At 40.0% G+C, this 21,129-nt stretch overlaps 1 protein-coding gene across 5 annotated transcripts in view; it reads left to right on the top strand.

Moving 5' to 3' along the window:
* ELAVL4 (ELAV like neuron-specific RNA binding protein 4) overlaps positions 1-21,129 on the top strand; it is a 66,529-nt gene that overhangs the window by 23,045 nt on the left and 22,355 nt on the right. The gene's annotated exons all lie outside the window — the stretch shown is intronic.

The raw sequence follows: 21,129 nt of genomic DNA, 5'->3' as shown, positions 1-21,129 counted from the left end.
ACGAACTCTTCCCTGAGAACACTTTAATCTGCCATGATCATTTTCTGCATGAAGCGACACCCATTGGTAGGTGCCTTCAGAATACGAAAAGCCTCCCATTACAGATAGTACCTCAAAGAGAAGAGAGATGTCTGCACTATCGCTAGAGGAGGTGTGGACGGGTGCAGATGCACCTAGCCTACTCCATATCCTTGCTGCCGCAGCCAGGAATTCACTGATGCACAAGATGATGATGGGATGAACAATCAGCTTTTATAGCTTGCTTTATAGGTTACTTTTATAGGTTGTGTGTCTACTCGCACCGTAGGTGGGGAACAGCTGAAATTTCACTGCTGTTCAGTGCATCACCAGCGCTGTTATGTTTAGCACGGAGGGCAGCCGCCTTGGGAAGGAAAGGGTTCCAGAAGAGGAGCCGTCTCCTCTCACATGCACTCCTGGCAACTTGGGTGCGTGCTCTGTGGAAAGAGGCACCATGTAAAGATGAGCAATTAAGATGCAAATTTTCATACCTACTTCCATAACAGCCTGGCAGCTGTTGTATTGGCAGCATTAGGATGATCCGCTTAGTGCTTTAAACATGCAATGCTTCTTTTTTATTTACTTCCTGACATCTAGCATGTTCTGGTTGAACACAAGGCACATAACAAATAGCAGTAGCTGCAGGGCAGCTCAAGTCCTCAGAAGTGTAGTCCAGCAGAGCTTTCTTTAGCACGTTGACCATGATGTATCTATTTTAATATATCTTCTGATTGGGCCACAGCTTCAGGGGTATTAAAAGGAAGAAGATTGAAAAATGGAATTGACTTTTATTCATTCTTTACTTTTTTCTACTTAAAGAAAAACAAATCGCTTATAACCTCCCTCCCCCCAAAATTCAATGCAAATAACTGAAGTCCTCCTCTTTTATAAGTATAGCTGGCACAGTATCCCAGTGTGACATACCACCCTTTATCTGCCACCAGACCAGTTTAGCTCCAACTGTTGTTTTTCTTTTAGTCTGAAAAAAATCTGAGAACTAAATTGCAGGTTATTTCAGACAGAAGTGAATACCTAACCCCCATCTGCAGGAGTCTAGTATGCCTAGCTTGAATTTTGATCATGGCAGGTCCTGTATTTCAGAGTTTTTTGCTTCCCATATTGTTCAAATTCATGGCAATTTCCTTGCAATGTAATTTCAAGACTTCAGATATTCAGTGTTGTTTTCATAGAGAATTGGCCATCTTTGGACAGGGAGCCATTACTTCATCAGCTAGGAACAGTATTCGTTTTGTTTCATTCCATCTCCAGGCTTTTGTCTCTGTATTTGAAGATGTGAGAAATTTGCTATATGATCTTCTGACATATTCTTGGGTCGTTTTTTGCCTATGCTTTTTCTTTCCATACAAAGTGCATAAATCTTTGATCAGTAAAATAATTTAAAGGAACCATTCTTAAAAAAACCAAAACAACAAAACCAACAACAAAAAACCCAAAAAACTTACACAGATCCTTTGAGAACATCACCCCTAAATGAGGAGCCTAAATGTTGTTTTAAGAAGTGATAAAAGTACAAAAGAACAAAATTTGCAAAAAAAAATTGTCCCCCAAAGTCTCTGTGCCATTTTTGAAAACAACTTAATTTGCCAAGGTTTTCAGGCATTGTGCAATATTACTAAATTTTAGGATGTGTGTTCATTCCTCACGTTGAATTCAGAGTTAGTAAATTGAATGCAGCCCTCTGCCAGAAGCAGTCCATGTTTTTAAAGGTTCTTAGAACATTGAGAGTAACAAAATGGAAATGCGCTGAGGTCATACACAGCTCATCTTTCCGGATCATCATGTAAGTGTGTTCTTCATTAGGCTTCTGGGTTTTTATGGGTTTTGGGAGAGTAGGGGTGGAAGTATGCCAGTAGGCTGTTACAGGAATGACTGGCTTTTCAGGGGTTCTCTGCTTTTTTCTTACTAAAAGTCAGTGTAGATTTTTTGACAGTGAAAGCCATATTGCAGAAGAAATAGTAAGTTCTTAAGCTATTCTTGCTGAACTGGTGAAGGCGTGAAATAATTTAGGTTTTGTCTGCTTTGGGATTTTTTCATTGTTTCTGTTCAAAGTTTTGTGGTTTTAATAAATCTCAGCTAAGCGTGTGCTGTTTTCGTATGCCTCTAAACAAATGTTGGAGCTCTTTCCATTAAAAATATATGTTGTTTCATAGATAATAAGTTTGTCTCCTTCTCGCTAAGGTAAAATACTGGGTAAATCAAGGAAAGCCAGAATAAAAAGTTAGCTGCAGAGGGAGGTTGCTTCAAGAAAAACAGAAAAGGTCATAAACCAAATCATCATTAAATAGTTACCCCAGAAAAACCATATTAGAAAATCTCGAATGTATTTCTGAAGCTAGATAGGATTGAATTGGTTCCTGTAAAAGATTTGATTTCCCCTGTCCTATTAAGAAATTGCACAGATTTTGTGCAGTAATGTTTAGGATCCCAAAATACTTTTTTCAATGAGTTCAAAGCTAAACAAAGTCTGTTATACATACAGGATCCCTTTGAGAGAATTTATGGACTGAACTCTTTTATTAATTTTAAAATGGATTAAACAATATATGTCAGGAATAATCATCTGCTCCAAGTCTTTTTGCAGTCTTAGAACAGTAGTAGGGTTTTTTAAGAAAATTGATTCGTGATGTTACCCCTCGCTTTGGAAAGACACATGTTTAAACAAGCATATTCCTTTACTAAAAAAATATGCTAATTTGGTAGTACACCGTACTGAGTTGAATAGGAATGACAGCTTCTAAGACAGCCTTTAATTTGGTATTCAAAACCAAAATTGTAAACTTCGGTTTTGTTTGGTAGCTTCTCAGAACAGGCAGGATATACAGTAGCATTTTTAAAAGATGCTAATGACTTGAAAGAGGAGATGGAAGTCAGGCATACATTTTAATTATGGGGGAGGGGTTGCAATAGAAAAATGTTTTTTTTCACTGCAGAGATTTTAAGGGAATGAGACAAGGAAAAACAGACTGAAGATGGTTGCCTTCATTTGGCAGGGGTGTTTAATAAAAGCAGAACTTGTGGTTGTAAAGTGTGCTTATTAAATTCTTCATTTACACTACCTAATTAATTCTAGCATTTTAAATTAACAGTGAAACTGGTCCCTGCTGTACCATTTCATAGCTACAGCATATTTCGTCCAACAACCCAGTTGTTCAGGTTTAATCAGCTGCTCTCAAAAAATGAGAAGGAACTTGAGTTTAAAAAAAAAAACAACTAAATGGCATAAACGTTTTAGAGCAGCGTTAGATGAAGGGACGTGACTTCACGGAAGAAGACTACGGCTTCAGATGGATGTGAGGCTCAGCACTTACAAGTGATGCTAAGCTATATAGTATTGCAGATGCTCTTTATTTCTTATTTTGTCCAAAGCAAGCCAGTGATAAATATCTTCCTGACTTGGGGAAGGAGAGGGCTTGAATTCATCAGAAAATTTTGAGAGAAGAAATGCTGAACTTGTTTTGTCCCATGTTTGAAAACAAAAGATCCAGTCAGCGTAGTGTCCGTCAGAGACACTGTAATTGCTGCTGGCCAAGTGAGTTGTCCTTGTTGACGTAGTTTGTGTGTTGGAGAAGGGAATGTTTGTTATTAATTTTTTTGATTGATTTGGTGGCCTTAGCTGAGCTCTTAAGAATTATATTTTTCTTTCTCTGTAATCTACACAGAAACTTACATCTGTGAGTTGTTGAATGATCAGTATCTAAAATCTTTGGATCTCAAATAATCTTTTGCATCTTAAAATGATCCGGGCACACTGTAAAGCAGGCTGTTTATTGATACAGGATTTCTGTGCATCACTTAACTTATGACAGAGTTTGCATATTCCTGCTGTGTGGTACAATTTGATGTTCTTTGCATGCATAATCAGGAACTTCATTGCTCCTCTGCCCAAAATGCAACTCTGTTCTTAAATTGTTCCTTTTGAATTTGCAATTCCTTTAAGATTACGCGCAAAGATGTACATCTTTTGTTTTCATTTCAGGTATTTATAGGACTGGTGCAGACTTAGATTAAAACTGCAGTTCAGAAATAATTGTGGCATTGTAAGTGTAATATAAATATTGATGATCCCAGTGAAAATCCAGGACAGGCAAGCTATTGATTCAAAGCAGTAGCATCTGTGTGTTGTCACATGTTAGGAGAGAAAGAAATACTGTTTTACCTATAGTCCTCTCTAGAAGTTACAGATTGTCCATTCCTCACTCTTTGGATGTTCAACCATATGATCCAAGAACCAAAGCTTACAAAACGGCAGTCAGAAATAGTGCAGCATTATGAGAGAGTACAGGAAAATATCTTCCACGTAAGTGGCGTCCAATGCTCATTTCTCTGTAGAAACCAGTAAATTCCTAACCTGGAGAGGATGCTCTACCTGTGCTCTCAGCAAGCCATCATGAACCCCTTCTGGTCCAGAAGTATGTCCATGCTACATTAAGTTGGTGTCATCTGCCCTCTATAAAAATTATTTTTTTCCTGTTTCCCTTTATAATGAGCAGCTTACAAGCACATACCAAAAAGGTGCTGCTGTAAAAAGCAAAGACCCAGATTTTATTTAACCAAGCGTGTTCAGTGAATTATGGTGCTGAACTGGTGTTTCTGTCTGGAACGTGCTGTTCAGAGATTGCATGCTTGGAGTTTCCTGAAATTTGGGGCCTAATTAAGCAGCCTTAATTTCAGCATCTGGAATCGGTAACTGTTTTGGAAGTAGTGGGTGGAGAAGGTCTGTATCCTCAGGAGCAGAAGCCATTAGTTGCACACTGATGGTGACCCTAGGAGGCAGGAGGGGAGGAAGCCAGGTATGATCATGTTCCCCAACAGTATGGCTCCCCAGGAGGGAAGCTCTTCAATCTGATGGCAAGTGCGCAGTAGCAGGAAAACACCGCTTAAGTTTACTAAGGAAAACGGGCATCTTCTAGTATTGGCCCAGTGTTTGCAGCGGGCAACAGCTAAGCTTTACGTATATTAACGGGAGGTTTTGATACCTGATAGAGTAGATAAGCTGGAGGTCGTGGTGTCTATCTTGGGATCGAAGGGGGACTCTGAAAGCTCATCATAATGGAAAGACACAAAGCAAAAACAGGATTAATGGTTAAATTTAATTAGAGGGAAGAGGCCTTTTGGTAATACAGTTCATGACAATAGGTAACCGTTGTGTGATTAAGTCTGTGTTTGAAAGACTCGGGCTGGAAATTGCAGAGATGTTAGTAAAATTGTGCTAGATGTTAGTAAAATATTTATTTTCATTCAAAGGAAATGGTTCACATCTATTTATGTTTAGAACCTGCAGATAAAACATGTATTCACTGCAGATTTCACATACAAAGGCTACCAGTGTTTTGTATATGTTTTCTGTAGGAATTTTTATAAACTGGCATACCAAAAGTGTTTCCTATTGGAAGAAAAAAATGACCCATATGCAGATAAATATAGCTTACTGTGAAACCCGGCATTAAGTTACCTGATCCTAAACAACTGAAAGTCTAATCTGAGCATAAACTTGTTCTACATTTGATGTCCAATTCACTGATTGTGCTTTGCAAGTGCCTTCCATTTTGAGATATTACTGGTTCCAGCGGTTTTCCCCACTTAAAATACATTAAACAGATAGGATTATAGAATGTAGGGATTATGTTAGATAAGACTTCTAAACTCTTTAGAAAGTATGTAAACACGCATGCCTTATGGCATAAGCCCACCTAATAACAGGGTTTAGGAGAAAAATACCTTGTAGAGGTAGTTTATTCCCTTGTTGACTTGGAAGGGGTTTTTAGTAATTCTCTGTAAAGCAATGGTAACTAGTCACTGATCTCTGATCATTTATTTGGTACAGATCTTGTTAGACTAGACTGAGTGTTAGCAGCAGTTGCTTTGCTCCAGTAGTAGATGAGAATTAACACAATCCTTCAGAAAAAAAAACAAAACCAAACTTATGTACTGTAGTGTTCACCGTTTACAAAGTGAACATAATTCTGGCATTTGGTTTGATTGCATTTGAAGGCCATATTCAGTAGTGCCCTTCAAATTGGCTGTATAGGGAATCTCTATAAGAAGCAGTGCAGTTTTCTACATTTGACTTCCTTGAAAGCAAAAGACTTAATATTTGCTGAAATAAGAAAAATATTTATGCAGCAGAGTACTCTGCTAGAGTGCTTTTGTCTGAAAAATAATACCGAATTAACATTAGTTTTTTTTAGGAAGTGACTTGTAGATTGGCCTTACTGTATTTTAGTGGGTACAGGACATTTGTATGATGGGAGTTATTTCTTTGTGTTGAGTGTATGGTCAAAATGCAGTGAGGAAAGGGTGGTAAGATAGAGTAGTACAACTAGAGCTGAAAGTCAAGTGCCCAGAAAAGCAGAAGTCTAAAATAATGTGGTTTTGGAGTTGGGGAAAAAAAAAAGATTCTTTTTGTGAATCAGATGGAATACAGAGCATGCTTCAATTTTTGGTTATAAACTTTGTCTGGTACCTCCAATTGCATGCAGAGAATAAAATACTAGAAAACATGAAAAAAACAAACATGTTTCAGAGGTTTCTAAACAAAATCTAGAATTATTTTTTAAAAGACTAAATATATGGCTCAATGTTATTAAAGACCTTTGATAAGTTGATCTTAATTTGGTAGCCTAGTTATTTTATTCTTGTAGCTTATTTCCTGAAGTGTATTCTGTTCTTGAGCAGAGAGAAACCTAATTTCAGTATTGCATATCCTATTCTAAGGGCTGCAGATTTAAGACAATCCCCAAATATTGATTATCTAAATGAGCATTTGCATTAAGTATCTGAACTAAATTCATTAGTACTGTGGGGGAGGGAACACAGGAACAGTAGTGAGTGTGTTTTAGTGCTGGATTTCTAAAATGTGTTTGGTATGGTTTGATGTCTATTCTAAATGCTGAGGAAAACGGTCAAATTTGCATCCGTCATTTTCTTTATCGTCTCTCTGCAGTCGTCTGGTGCATACTCTGCGCCAGCGAACAAAAGAATTTTGATTTCTTGATTATTGGAAAAAAGCAATTGAAATGAGTGTTGGGGCAAGTAGGCATGACCCTTGTGCTGTGAAAGAGCTTTCTAATTAACTTCAGCAGTTTCAATCCTGAGCTTGTTCTGAAGTGTATTAAATGCCTTTAATGCATATTTAGTTTATTCTTCACAGTGTTAACTGCTTAGTTTGAGTAAATAACACCACCTTCCCATCAAGTCTAGTGAGGAAGGATAAACAGTATGGCTTTCCCCAACAGCACAAGCACACCCATGTCTACAAAATCATGACTTCCAGTTACAATGTTATTTATGAGGCTTTTCAGTGTGTCTGCTGACCTTCTAGTCTGAGGCTTTTTTCCATCCTTCATATCATCTGCATTGAAGATAACTGTCTGCCAGGGAACAGCCAGGTGATGCAGCTGTGTTGGTGGAGCCCTCTCTTTGATGACAGTCCACCCTTGGCCTCCAGTGTTGTCTGTCCTTCTTCCCTCGTTCTGCTCTTCCCTCTAGAAGCACAGACCCCATGCATCAGCACTCGTGCACAGCTTCTTCTGGCCGTAACCCTTTTTCTTTTCTTTCCTTTTAGCCCAAGGAGGACAAGGAGGAAGGGAGGAAAGGAACGAGAAAGTTCCAGGAAAGCTCTGGGAAATTGGCAGCAGTGTCCACTAATGATGCACTACCTTCCAGCTGAGGCAGGGTCTTTTGGGGCAGCGGTAGACAGCACACCAAGATGTCTGTCAGGGCTCTGAAGCTGACTTTGCCAGCATTCACCCATTCCCTGCTACTCAAGACCTTCTGCCCTTCAGCCATGCCAAGGAGCAGCATGGCTGCGCTGCGGCTGTCAACTCTGCCTGTCTCCCCAGGGCTCTTGCTAGACAACTTGTCCAAGAGCAAAAGTGGCTTGTGTAAAACCAGTCTAAATGGTTTTGAAAGTGGTTAACCTCCTGATCTCTCTTTTCACAAGACTTGTTTTTTACCAATGCTGTATTAGGAGCTGCTTCTTGGCTTTAAGATGGCGTTCAGTAAACTTGTGACGAGGATTATTTGACCTGCCTGCAGTACCTGTTTCTCAGACTTGGTGAGCCAGGAAGTTCTTGCCCCTTCTCTGTTGCAGAGCTGATTCATCATCACTTGACTTCCCAGCATGCAGGTGTTTTTCTCTAATGCCAGAAGAGCCCTGCAAGATCATCTTTACTTTGACTTCTGGGAATGGTCAACCTGAGACCTTCAGATCACTATTGCAATCTGCTGCCCGTGGGAGTGTATGTCCTTGGCACTCCTATCTTTTTTTTCCTCTGTTTTCTGCTAGCTCAGTTTATGTGCAGTCCCTATACTGATGTAACAAAGTACCTCTTGAGACTCCATCCACTTGAACCCCATCCTTCATATCTTCTTTGCTTTTGGGGTTATTCTAACTGTGACTTTTGCAAGGACCCATTTACATGATCAAGCCAACCTGTTTTCTGTCTGTTTGTCAAGTGAGATTGCCATCTGTAGAGGACAAAGTTCCTTTGGGGATATCTACTGCATGGAGGTCTTGCCTGGCCTTAAATCCTTTCCTTCTCCTTTGCTTCCAGAAAACTTCAAAGGTTCGATCCCAATACTTTGAAACTTAGGGTATCATCTTAATTTTACTTACGGTTAAGAGGCATTAATTTCTGGTTACGTTATGTTGTTACGCCCAAGAAGAGATGGAGAGAGGGATTTACCACTGTTTCCTACACCTGCACATCCTTAACGCTGCACACCATCTATTCTTTTCTCCTGTTTAACGGATAGTTTCCCTTGCTGCCTGAACTGGGAGTCCCAACAACCTTTGTATGCAGCTCACTGGCAATTGCGTGCTTATAGTCGGCACTGGTAACCAACCTTCTCAGTAATGTGTCAGCTATTGGCAGTTGCTCTGATGCCCAGCCTGTGCCAACAGACAAGCATACGTCTTTGGATTTCAAAAGCATCCTACTTCATGTCCTATGCTTGGTTCCCGCAGCAGTCGTTGATAGGGTACTGCAGCCTCTGACTTCTTAAACCATTTGTGGTACAGCCTGGGTCTTGTTCAGGCCCTTTTGCATCTCTGCATGCCTGTTTAGACAGGTTTTGCCCAGGTGCCAAGTTTCCCATTTCTCTGATGCCACGGTCCCTGTCATCCCTGTGAGATTTTGATTCTAAAAAGAGTAGAGAAAGAGGGGAAGAAAGCATCATGTCGCTGAAGTCCAAGTCCATTTCTTTGACTTTCCTCACTGTCTCTGCTTTGGCTGACTCACTGCCGGGGTTTGTTGGACATAACTGCTGTTCTCCATTCTTCCTGAGCATGATCTGTCACTGATTTTGCAGATGTTCCTACTTGTCCCTGCTAGGAATTTCAGTGCAAGTGACTGACTTGCAGGTGCTGCTGGAGACAGGATATTGGGCTAGGCAGACCTCTGCTCTGACCCAGTACTGCTGTTCTTATGACTCTCACAGCATCTGTTTAATCAGTGGAATATATCAGCTTGGAGGGGGACGGGGGGGGGGACTGAATGTTTTTATTACTTTTATTCACAAGAGCCCAGACTGGGGTTTTCTTTTTCAGTTAGATGGTTTTTAAGGGGTGTTGCAAAAGCAGATGGACAAAAAGCTGCGTCATACTCACCTGCAAGCAAACAAATGGCAGCATTGCCAGTATGATTAATTGTTGCTGTACTAGAGGGGCTGCTGTTTCTGTGGTAGAAGGTCTAATGTGCCTGCTGCCCTATACAGACAATTGTTTGTGCTCATGCAGATTTTAAAGCACCTTAAATTATATCTCAACAGGCTTCCTCTTGCTACAGTGTTCTAGGACCCACAAAATGAGGCCGCCTTCCTCTTCCTTAGGATGCTGTTGGTTAGATGTGGGGGGTGTTTTGACTTTCCCTGTTGTGAGGATGGTAGGTAGGGCATGAGAAGATAGGACATGTAACAAGGAAGAAGTATTCTCCAGCAGTTCCTTTTTTAGACTCCTCTGTTCTTCTATGTGCTGTATCTGTGTCATTTCTATTTACCAATGCATCTCTTTCTCCTATTTCTCTACTTTTTTTAAAATACTTTCCTGCTCTGGAAGCCACTTTGTCTTAAACCAAAAAAACCCAACCCCAAACATGAACAGCTTGGGAGCTTGACTGATAACATTGGTTTTTTTCCCCTTATGCTTTCCACTACACTGTAATAGCTACTTTGCTGCCTTGATTTTGTCTATTGGTAGCATTGTGGTACTTATTTGCTCCAGCTTAGGTATGTTTAGGTACTTTGCCAAACTGGAAACAAAAGGAGAAATGTGTATGTTTTCCCTCTCTGTTTACCACCTACATGTTTAATATTGTGAAAAGCCTTTTTCACAAGAGTCGTGCATCATAAAACCTGCCCTGTTTTCAGTGGTGGTCAGCCAGCAAGAATGGCTTCTAGTCATGACATCCACACCACACATCCAGTGCCATACATGTGGATAGTGTCATAGGAGAAGGTGCTGGCTGATACAGGTGAAATTTTCCACCTTTAAAAGGAAAAGATTTGCTTTTCAGTCTGGAGAAAATTCGAGGAGCATATTCCTGCTGATACTCTTCTCAACAAAATTAGGAAGACATTTAAGGGATAGAACTAAGTACGTGCACAACAACAAAGTCATAATATTTTCTACTTCAAGCAGTTTTCCTTTTCATTACCTCTATTACCTGCAAGTACCTAAAAGGAATTTTATAAACATTTGAAACATACTTAAATTCCTGCTCTTGTTTTAAAGTTCTTGAAAGTTTGCTGTTAAAGCTGAAGCAAATTTAAGTAGGCTCACTGCAGTCTAAGTATTGATGGGTAGCAAAATTTTTATAGGTAGCACATTTTAGAATATGATAAAGTGGCTTTACTTTTCTCAGCATCTTTCCAGATGCTGTGTAAAGTAATCTACGGAAATCTAACTATTACAGATTAACCTTCTTAGCTGTCAGGTTACAGCTTTTATTTATGTTTTCGCTGATCAGATTAAAAATGCTGCAGACACAGGTTGTGTTGTTAATATTAAATTTTGTATTCCGGTCTGTAATAAATTACTTTCCTCTGTGCACTGGAAAAACTGGTTAGTAGAGCTCAAAGGGAGTTTAATTAGTAGGCTGTTTGAGACAGAATAGGTATTCCGAGTCATCGTTCAGAATTACTGTGAAATTTCTTAAGTGTTGTGGTGGCTTTTGTTTTTTGTTGTCTGACAGAGGCTGAGGTACAGAACCTTAAATGTTGCTGAATTAAATCATTTAATGACAAAATTACCAGGGCTTTTCGAATTTGCAGTCAACCAGGTTTCAGATATTGCTGCTGCAGTATATTGTTATGTCCTACTTAATATTCTTGTTTTGCAAAACAAACTCTTGTTTTTCTCCAGTTTTATGTGCCTCTGCTGTTTCCTTTAGACTGGAAGTGTTACTGCCACTGTTTCTACATAAAATGCTTCCAGGCTTGATGATGTACTGGGTTTTCATATCTTAGCTGTGCCTTGCCTTTCCCGATTCCTCTGCTTGCATAGTTCTTCTGAGTGAGAGAGCATGTTCTTGGCCTCTTAACAAAAATATCTGTCCTGTAAACCAAGTTGCATGTTACTTATATTGAGCCACAGCTGACTTTTCACTCTGGCTGTGCAGTTCTTTGACCCATCACGAAGGTGGGAACCTTGGTCAGTGCACAGGCTCTATTGTGGTTCTGTTCTTCTGCCTTTCTTCTCCCCATCACTCCACCACTCACTGTCATCATGTCCTAGAATAGTGGGTTTTCTCATAAGCTTTGACTCTGGGTGCCTGGCATCGCGCTTTTGTGCAAAGGTTTGGTGCTGTGCTCTGTGATCTGAACTTAGTGTCCCTCTGAAGCCTGACCAGTGAAAAATCACTCCGTTTGTTTTGGTTTGCTTTCAGTTTCTGCTCCGTTGTTCAGTATTAATTATTTTTAGTTGCCTTCCACTTTCGTCTAAATTTCAGAAATGCCAGTGTTTGGGATGGGATGCAGAAAGGGAAGATAAGTCTGCTGTAATGAGGCATGTACCTCTTCCATGACTTACTGGTTCCCATTGTTGGAGTGCCTTTTCTCCTTGGTTTCAGACCATGTAATTTTTTTACCCTCTTCTTAATTTCATCTTCTCTTATGGGTAACAGTGTTAAGTAGCACACTTAATATTTCATTTCCAGTCGTAGTCTTTACACACTTGAAGTATCTGTAGGCTTTTGCATCTCCTTTTAGTCACAATTTAACCAAAGGTTACCGTATTTTAATGTTTTAACACCGGACCCTTCTAATCTTGCATCTTAAGTCGCTGTCAAGCCTTAAGTCATTCTTGATTAAAAACCTGGTCGTTGCTGAAAATTTGCCTTCAGTTTGTTGCTTTGCTTAGCTCCAGTACATAGATTTCCTGTTATAACTGAGTGCAGTCTTTACCATTCTTTATGTACTGCTGGTCCAGCAATGCTGTATCCCCTCTCCATGATGTGACATCACCTATTTGGGATGTGAAAGGCTTCCTATGACATATTGCGTGCTTTATGTATTGCAGTGACTTCTTTAATGCCTCTTGCAGATTTCTTTCCATGCTGCTGCTTACCATTTTTTATGTGCTGGTATGTCTTTCATTTTTTTCTGGGTCTATTTGTTTTCACTTTTTCTTACTGAGTATTGTTTTAACTCAGCCTGTTTGTTTCTAATGTCTGCATTCTTGTGTTTATTTTGTCTCTTCTTCAGCATTGAATTTACTGTTCAGGATAGACAAGTCATGGCTGTTTCTTGTCCATTCATGCCTGTCCCCAGAACACTGGATTTTTATAGTACAGTCCCTGTTCTGTTCTGGGACAAAGCGGGGAGGAGTGCAGCCTTGCTCTTCTCAGAACAGCTGCTAATTCAGAGGCTGTGTGCTCCTTGAAGGAAGGGGGAGGAGAAGATGAAAAGAAGGGAAGCAAGAGATGTCAACTGGAGGGGGCTGGGGGGAATCCAAATATTTGTTCAGAAATGGAACTCAATTGTCTGACGTATGTCAGGAGCAGTAGCTTCTGAAAATGCACTTAATCAGTTGCTTGCAGTAGTATGAACGCACTAATGCTTAAAATCCAGTTTTACATTTAAAGAAACTTGATAAAAGCAGGAAAACAAAAAAGGAGGATAATATATTCTGCAGCATGAAATGTGCGTGGTGTTTACAAGATATCTCCAGCCCAGCACAACTCAGTGTTCGAATGATAAGGTTAATGTTTTAGCATGGGGGAGACGCAGATTTAGATCCCTGTTCTAGTGACGCTGTTACTCTGTCCAAGTTCACCCTGGAAATCTTGATGCCTTTCAGTTTCTTTTCTCCAAAATAGGAATAAAAGTGCTTTTCTCAGTGGTGTTTGTGAGGAAAGGTGCGTTACAGAGATAAAATGCTTCCATGCTACGGTAATGGGAAGCGCAGAAGACTCCAGCCAAGTCAGCAGCATCTGTCTCAAACTGCCACTTAAGCTTTGCATGCAGATTAGCCCACTTCCTCAACTACAGTAATTACACAGCTGACTTTGTTAAAACTCTGTGTAGTATGCAGGTAAGAGCAAAGTCTTGTTTCAGGTGAGATGCAGAACATCTGAAATGCTAGAAGCTGTTAAGAGACTGTAAGGCACTATTTGCAAGAGCAGGCATGTTTTATATAGCTGGTATGGTCAAGTTTAAAATGGAGTAATTGCATGTGTTTGAAAGTCCTCTTCAGATTTCTGTGGGAGTAGGATTTTCAGAAGGATCTAGTAGTGCTGGGTAGCAGCAGGCTCTCTCAAAGCATGCTCCATCTTGTTCTGTTTTCTGGGTGGATGTGGTGGGGCTATTCCAGAGTGAGAATCACTACTGTGTCTAATTTTGAGAGATAGCAGCTACTGTCAATTGGCATTTAATTTACATGAGAACTGCTACTGCTTCAGCATCTCTGAAAATCAAGACACTAAATTATAATGTCTTGCATTAAGGGATTTGTCAAAACTACAGAGGAAGGCAAAACTTGTCATCTCCTCTGACACTGCCTGGTGAAGTCAAGCTTTCTAACTCAGCAAGGTGCTGGTTGAATGATGTTGGTTTCCATTGTGGGGAGCTTGCAGTTGGTTTTTGGAGGTCTTGCTTTGAGGTGACCGTGTTCAGGTCCCGGTGGTTCTCTTCCAGTCAGAGATGTGGAGGTCCAGGGGTCCCAGTTACCTCACTAGCACTAATCATCTCATTTCTTTAGCTACATTTTTACGTTTTGTTTCGCATTTGGGGCAACACTTTTTTTTTATTCCCCTTTTATTTTTCTAGGCTTGTTGTCATGGTATCTGGCATTTCCCATTCAGATATTGAGTGAGTGGTGTCTGTATGTCTGGTTCATTTTCCCTCTCTTACCCTCTCCCCGAGGGAGAGTTTTACGTGGGATGTAGCACACTGTTTGCCAGGGCTTCCTTTGGGCAATTTTTTTTAATCACGTAGCAGCGTCTCTGTTGGAGAAGGCCTGGTGCAAAGAAGCCCCTTCCCCTTAGACTGAAGTTTATTAAATCCTATGTGTGTAGAGCTCCCATGGGAGCTCATTGTGCAACTTGTGACTCCCCCCAAGCCCCCCAAAAAGGCCTGCCTCCTGCACAAATGAGCTTTTATCCAAGTCTCTCTGGCATTGTGAGAAATTAAGGCAGTGATAGGAATTTTCTCCCTGCAGGTTTCCGATGGGGAGGGCCCAGTCTTTGCTATTTGGGGATCAGGGCTCTGATGCCTTAGGGGAAGAGTTTGCTTGAGGAATCTTGTCTTATCTGAGCAGGTTTGTGTCAGCATGTATGCCTTTACAGGTGCTCTAGCAAGAGCTAGGTGTCCGCCTGTGGAACACACAGGGATTTTTCCCTGAGGTTTGGGTTTAGATTTGCTTATTTATTAGTTATGAAGCTACAAACATGTTTTTTAGGAGGGTATCTGTTATAAGGGTATCGCAGTGCAAGTCTGGAACCTGGTTTTCCTCTCCAGTAGCATCTTAAGAAGGATCTATTGATACTCAGATTTTGCCGATGGCTGTTTTTAACCAAGGATAAGTTGTGCTTCCTATAACTGTAGGTGTACTGTAGCAGCAAAGCCTATCTGGGGCTCTAGACTGGATTGCATTTAAATACAGCTGACTTTTCCCAGTCTAGAAGGGGGATCTTCTTAAAAGAGCTAACAAGGGCACCTGAAATACAGTAATTTGATAGAAGATTCCCAAACAAAACTTGTACCCAGTCACCTTCCTGCAAAAGGCAAAAACCAACCTATTTACTACTCATCCTTCTCTCATTTTTGCTTTGAGGACTAAATGTTTTTCCGCTAAATTCTTGCAAAACTAATAGTTATATTGTAATAGGAGGATGATGCTTTCTTGCTATTCATGGACAACATGTATTAAATCCTAGTCTGTACAAATATAAGGAGTCTGTATGCTAAATAAGCTATAGACTAAATGGATGCCGTGATAAAGAGCTGCACTAAGCACTGAACAAGTTACCTTCAAAGTTGTAGTACAGTTAATTGTCACAGTGACAGCCTTAGCTTAATTGTTTGGTCCTAGGAGCGCTGTGTGCAGAAGCTGCTTCCCTCCTGGCTTGCTTCTCCTGTGACTGCAGTGTGCATCACTGGGGTGACAGCAGGTGCTTCTCCTCCGTAAAGGGATGGAGGATGAATGAGACTGATGTTACTGATATAAAAAAGCTTCAGACAAGGAGCAGGGTTTGAACTGGTCTCATGATCAGATCTCATTCTCCCTTGATCTGAATCTTCTCTCCATAGCTTACTTCCTTTTTTAGGTAAACAGCTCTATTTGTTGGTAACTGTCATAAAATAAAAAAAAAAATGAAGCGCACAATTCACTTGACCCTCTTTGTACATTTTGAATGTATCTTCTCAAGGGTATTTATGTAACCTCCAAAAGCCCCTACTTCATACAGCTTTTCATACAAGTTGCAGTCATTCTTTGTCCTTCCAGGAGTATCTTTACAACGCTTCTGAAATGGTTTGGAGGCTCACAGGATTGTGCTCTGAAATGGGACTACCAGCTGGAGCAGGGCTTGCCTTGAACGCCAATAAGTCTCTTCTGTTACTGTTATTTAGAAGATGGAAAGCATGACGAGTCTTTCTCTTGCCCATCTCTCTCTTGCTGCTTTCCTTGCCAGCCATCCATAGGTGGCATTTATTAGGAATATCCCCAGTTTGAGAATCATTGGGGAAGGTTGAAGAGCATGTGCAGGTCTGCTTGGAAGAGCCACAGGTGGACAGCAAGTTGAGCTCAGCCACTTCGATAGAGAGATCACCCTGGCACCAGTTTCTTCCCTAAATGTTCACTGAGGTTGGAACAGGCAAAAACTGGAGCCGGGAGAATTCATGGCAAGCATTATTTTATCTTTTGGTCCCAAACCTGGAGTGACTGAAGGCTGTTACCGTCTGACGGCTTCTGCTTGGCTAATACAAGATGAGCTGTCAGACGTGGCCTACTTCTGAAGGAAGGGATTGTGTCAGAGAAAAGCATCGGCGCTCAGTGGTGTTCGTGTTATGGCTGTCAGGCAGACAGCTTTAATTAGGTTTTACATTTGGGCAGGGGACAACAAAACCACGATTTAAGGCAGTGTGCATTGTTGCTGTCCCATTACGTGCTTGTTTTCATGAGTGACTGTTTATAGTGGGGACCATAGTCCTTTAACGTGGCTTTGCGTTCCAGGGTAATTTATTTTCAAGAAAAAAGGGTGTTTTTAAAACTTTTTTAACTTATCTGCTCACAGGTGAGCAATTCAGAGTTGTACTCTTCTCTACGTTGCTTTTAGAATAGTCTCCAGCAATAGGAAGGCTTCAAACTTGTCAGAGGAAGTAGTTTCCTTCTACTTTTCTTGTGGGACTGATTGCAGTAGGAGCTGTATGGAGAACGAGCAGCAGGAACAGTGTATTTGTAGAGCTTCAGAGTAGAAGAGGTTATTGAGCACTTAACGCATCTTGCCAAAACCTTCCCTGGTTTAATTCCTGCTTGAGCTAGAGCATAGCTTTCAGGGAAAAAATCTGAACTTTCAGAATTCCCAGTGGTAGAAGAGCTGACAAAATGCTTGGTAGGTAGTTAAAATAATCTGTTGCCTTCAATGTCAAAAACAGAACAAGCCTTCCCCAGGAAAACAGCTTTTGCTTTTGTTTCTAGTCTGGTTTCTCTTACTTCAACTGTCAAGCAGTGGGACTGGAAATACATAACTCCATGTTTTATCGGCTGGATAGACATTATTAAAAAAGAATAAAAATCAATCTGTACTTCAGATGAGTACTAATGTAGTACTGTTAAGGTTCAACTTAACATTTTTTGATCAGGTAGACAGATTGACCCCCATCTTTCAACTGAAAGAGTTTTTCTATGCTATAGTCAGTTCTCATGGCACCATTGCCAAGGCACTGGTATCTTCCTTGGAGCACGTACACCAGGACTGGGCATGGCACTTTGGCAGCAAAGCACACAGCCAGATCAGAAGGAGCGATTTTTTTTTTTTTATTTCGCTTTTTGAGTGTGTGGCTTTTATGCCAAGAAGAATTGTTTTAACCCTGTTGGCAGCATTGCAAACCTGAGATGTGGTTGGTTATCTGTCACGCTGTATCCGAGTCCTTCATTTCCCATTTGGATACTATGCCAAAGTTAACTTGGTTTGTCGGGATGTAATCTTGGGTTTGTGCTATTTAAATGTACGTATTTGTAGTTTATTGAGGAGCTTAAATTGCTTTGCACCTTCGCTCTGTCCTCTTTGTTCTTATCCTCTCATACTGTCTTTCTGCAGTTGATCTTCAGGAGCAAGGAGTTTGGCTTTTTCCACTCATCGATGGAAACAGTGTAGGGCCAAGATCTGTTTCCTGAGAGAGACCTGTAGGAAAACATCTTTCTGGTGATTTCCTATTCACAATTCCCAGTTAGAGATCTGTTGGCTGATTATTTTTTTAATCCATTTAATGTGTGCCATGTTAATTTTGTTTTAGTCAATTAATAAGCAGTACCAAATCAAGTGCTTTATAGAAGACCAAGTATATCAATGCTATTAAATCGACATTCTTAAAATTTGTAAGTCAAACTTGTAATCTCATCAAGAAGGATGTCAGTTTAGTTGGACAGAATCTATTTTCCATAGACCTAATTTGATTGACATTGATTTTATTACCCCTCTCTAATTCTTTATTATTAGAGTCCAGTATCGAATATTCTGTAATTTTGCATTGCTCAGCATTAGACTGATGGACCCGTAACTGCTTGGGTCATCCAGTCCTCCTTTTTTGAATTTCAGTGCAAAATTGTCTTTCCTCCAGGCTCCTGGAATTTGTTCAGTGCTGTAAAAATTGCTGAAAATCACAAGAGCGTCATTTGCCCCTTTTTTTGGAGTCTATTCTGTGCAAGTAATCCAGATAATTCCATTTAAACAAGTAATTTTAGGAGCTCCTGTTTAACATCCACCTGGGTTGCTAGTTAGTACTTCATATAACTTCTTCAGGTGTACATAACACATCTGTTCTCTCTGTACTGTTACTATTGCTATCTGCTAATGAGTCAGCATGAGTGTTAGGGGATTTTTTTTTCTGTAATCTAAAAAAAAAAAAAGCTTTTGTTATTCCGACCTTTATTAGCCAGAGATTTTTTCCCGTTTCCTATGATTTTTCTTTTCTAAGTTACTTTGGTTTCTATCTGTTTTCCCTTTATCTCTTAATTTAAATATGGAATTGGCCGAAGCAGACTGGCTTACAAAGGAAGTAAAGGCAGGTACAGTTCTCTAACTGGCACTATTTTATAATTGCAGGTTTTGGGGTGTATGGATAAATGTTATAAACAGGGTATACTGATTTTTTTCCATATTCCTTCTCATGGTCTGTTTTAATCTTGGTGATTTTCAGCTCTGTGAAATGGAGCCTTCTAAAATATGAAATATGTACATTACCAGCTTGGGCTGGCTTTGCATGTGGGTTTTGGCTGGTTTTTTGGGTTTTTTTAAGACTGTCAAGTCCTTGATAACTTTTAACCCTGTTATTGCTCACTTTTAGACCTATTCTTTACCAGATCACAGGAGGTCCTCTACGCGTTTTCTGCAAGCTAGATAAAACATTCAGAAAGAGTAATGGTAATAGCAATATAACAAGGTGTTAGTTTAGGATCATCTACAAATATCTCTTGCCTGCCCTACTGAATCGCAGCATGCGATGAACTATTGGATTCCAAATCACAGAAAATATTTACTATTTACGGTGCTGTTCCTGGGAAGTGTAGCATGGGAATGAACTTCAGTGTCTGTGTGGGATCCTGCTGAGAGGTCCAGCTGCTTGCTTTGTGCTGCCAGATTGCGTCCAAAGAAATGTTACCCTTTTCGAGTACATGCAATAAGAGTACATGATGGAAAAAAAAACGGAGAGTTCATATACTGCTTCACCATATTCTGTTACAAATCCTTCTCTTCTTTTTCTACCAGTAACAATTTTTAGTTCTTTCATATCTAGAGTCTGTGTTTTGTCTGACATAAGGTTTATTGCTCTTGAGAGTAATTTGAAAATAATATTTTTAGCTGGATATATAACTTTTTTGGATTCTTAGCTATAAATGTTTAGCACACTAAAACTTTATGATGTCTGCCAGCAGTTGTAAAGCTTTTCACAAATTTTTTTTTTCTGGGTTTATTTTCTTTCAGTTTTTTGAGATATTTGGGGCAGGGGGCCAGGGGGATGGTGTCTGTCTTCATTAAATGATGGTGTTTAGGGAAGAGGCTTGAAAATACAAAATAAACCAAACCAAATATACCCCTGAAGTGACAAGTTCATAACTGAAAGATTTTCTCCTGCAGCTTTACTGGTACAAAGTAGGGTGTATGGCAGAAAGCAGCAATGTGAATTTGCTGGTTGAAACAACTGTACCAAGATTTCAGTGGGTGCAAAGGGTGTGGGGTTTTTTAAGATAAGAGGGGCTTTTTCTTGAGTTAACAGAAATTCAGTACCTGGAATGCTGAGTAGACCCACCCTTTTTTGTGAGAATATAATACAGCCAATGTAGCAATTAATGTATTTGATCTGAAATCATAACTAATAGCTTATGAGTAACAGGCCTTAAATTCTATTACAAGTTTTATATATTTCATGATGTTCAGGAGTACATACTAACAAGAAATTATGTTTCTGTGTATGTATTATTCTAAGCAAAATTGTATGACAATGTAATTGTTTTCTTTAAGCCAGGTTCCGCAGGCATGCCTGCGGACGGGTTTGTTCGTGTTGGTAATCATTACCCTTCACCTTGGAGAAATTCTTGTTTATGTTTCCAGTTGGTAGTGGGAGTCAGAGATGATGATATCTAAATAACTTGAATAATGTTATTGGAGAACTCCAAGGAAAAGAGTGAATGGTCTATGAAATTTTCATACCATTCTTTTCTTATATTGCCATTATTTCCCTTCACTTACAGCTTCTGTTGTCTGCATGTTTGTTCTCCTTGGTCTCTTCCTTGCAGAAGTATTTACAGAAGTGAGAACGTTCCTATGAGAGGTTATTAAAAATTACTGTATATATTGTAGAGGTTGGTCAGTCCATGTGCCTTGACAAGACCAGTGGCTGGACATGGAAACCCATGTTCAGACAGACAGATGGACATAAATCCCAGGGCCTTGCCTCAGCTACTCCTGTTGCCTGTGTACCTCTGAGGGTTGATAGATGGTTAATGGGAAAAGTAGGGACACAAACCAGGCTTATCCAAGCCCTGATCCTTGTGTCTCCCTTCCTCTGTAAAAAGAGATTCATTTCCTAGAGAATGGCTTTTTTCTGCCTCGGACTTTTTAGGATTAAATATATTAAGGATGTGATATGTTTAGAGGCACAGGGATCGGGGCTGTATAAAATGTCTCATTTAGACAAGAAGAGGAAGGCATGGCATGGCAAGTATCTTTACAGTATTTCTGCTCCAGGCTTTGTGCTCAGTCAGACTTCAGCTCATTCTTGGTTAATCTTGTGTAACTTGGGTAAGAGTATTTTTGTTGAGACTAATTCAGCTCTCCAGGAAGACTGGATATGTTTTTATACATTATTTTTTTTCTGAAGTTAGATTGATTGGATGGATTTGCTCCCTGGTTCTACTGTAGGTTGAAACAG

Source organism: Haliaeetus leucocephalus, unplaced genomic scaffold (genome assembly GCF_000737465.1).
Source record: "Haliaeetus leucocephalus isolate CR32 unplaced genomic scaffold, Haliaeetus_leucocephalus-4.0 Scaffold848, whole genome shotgun sequence".
NCBI classification, from domain to species: Eukaryota; Metazoa; Chordata; class Aves; order Accipitriformes; family Accipitridae; genus Haliaeetus; species Haliaeetus leucocephalus.
The sequence above is the reverse complement of the archived record's forward strand: the minus strand, read 5'-3'. Positions and strand labels throughout refer to the sequence as shown.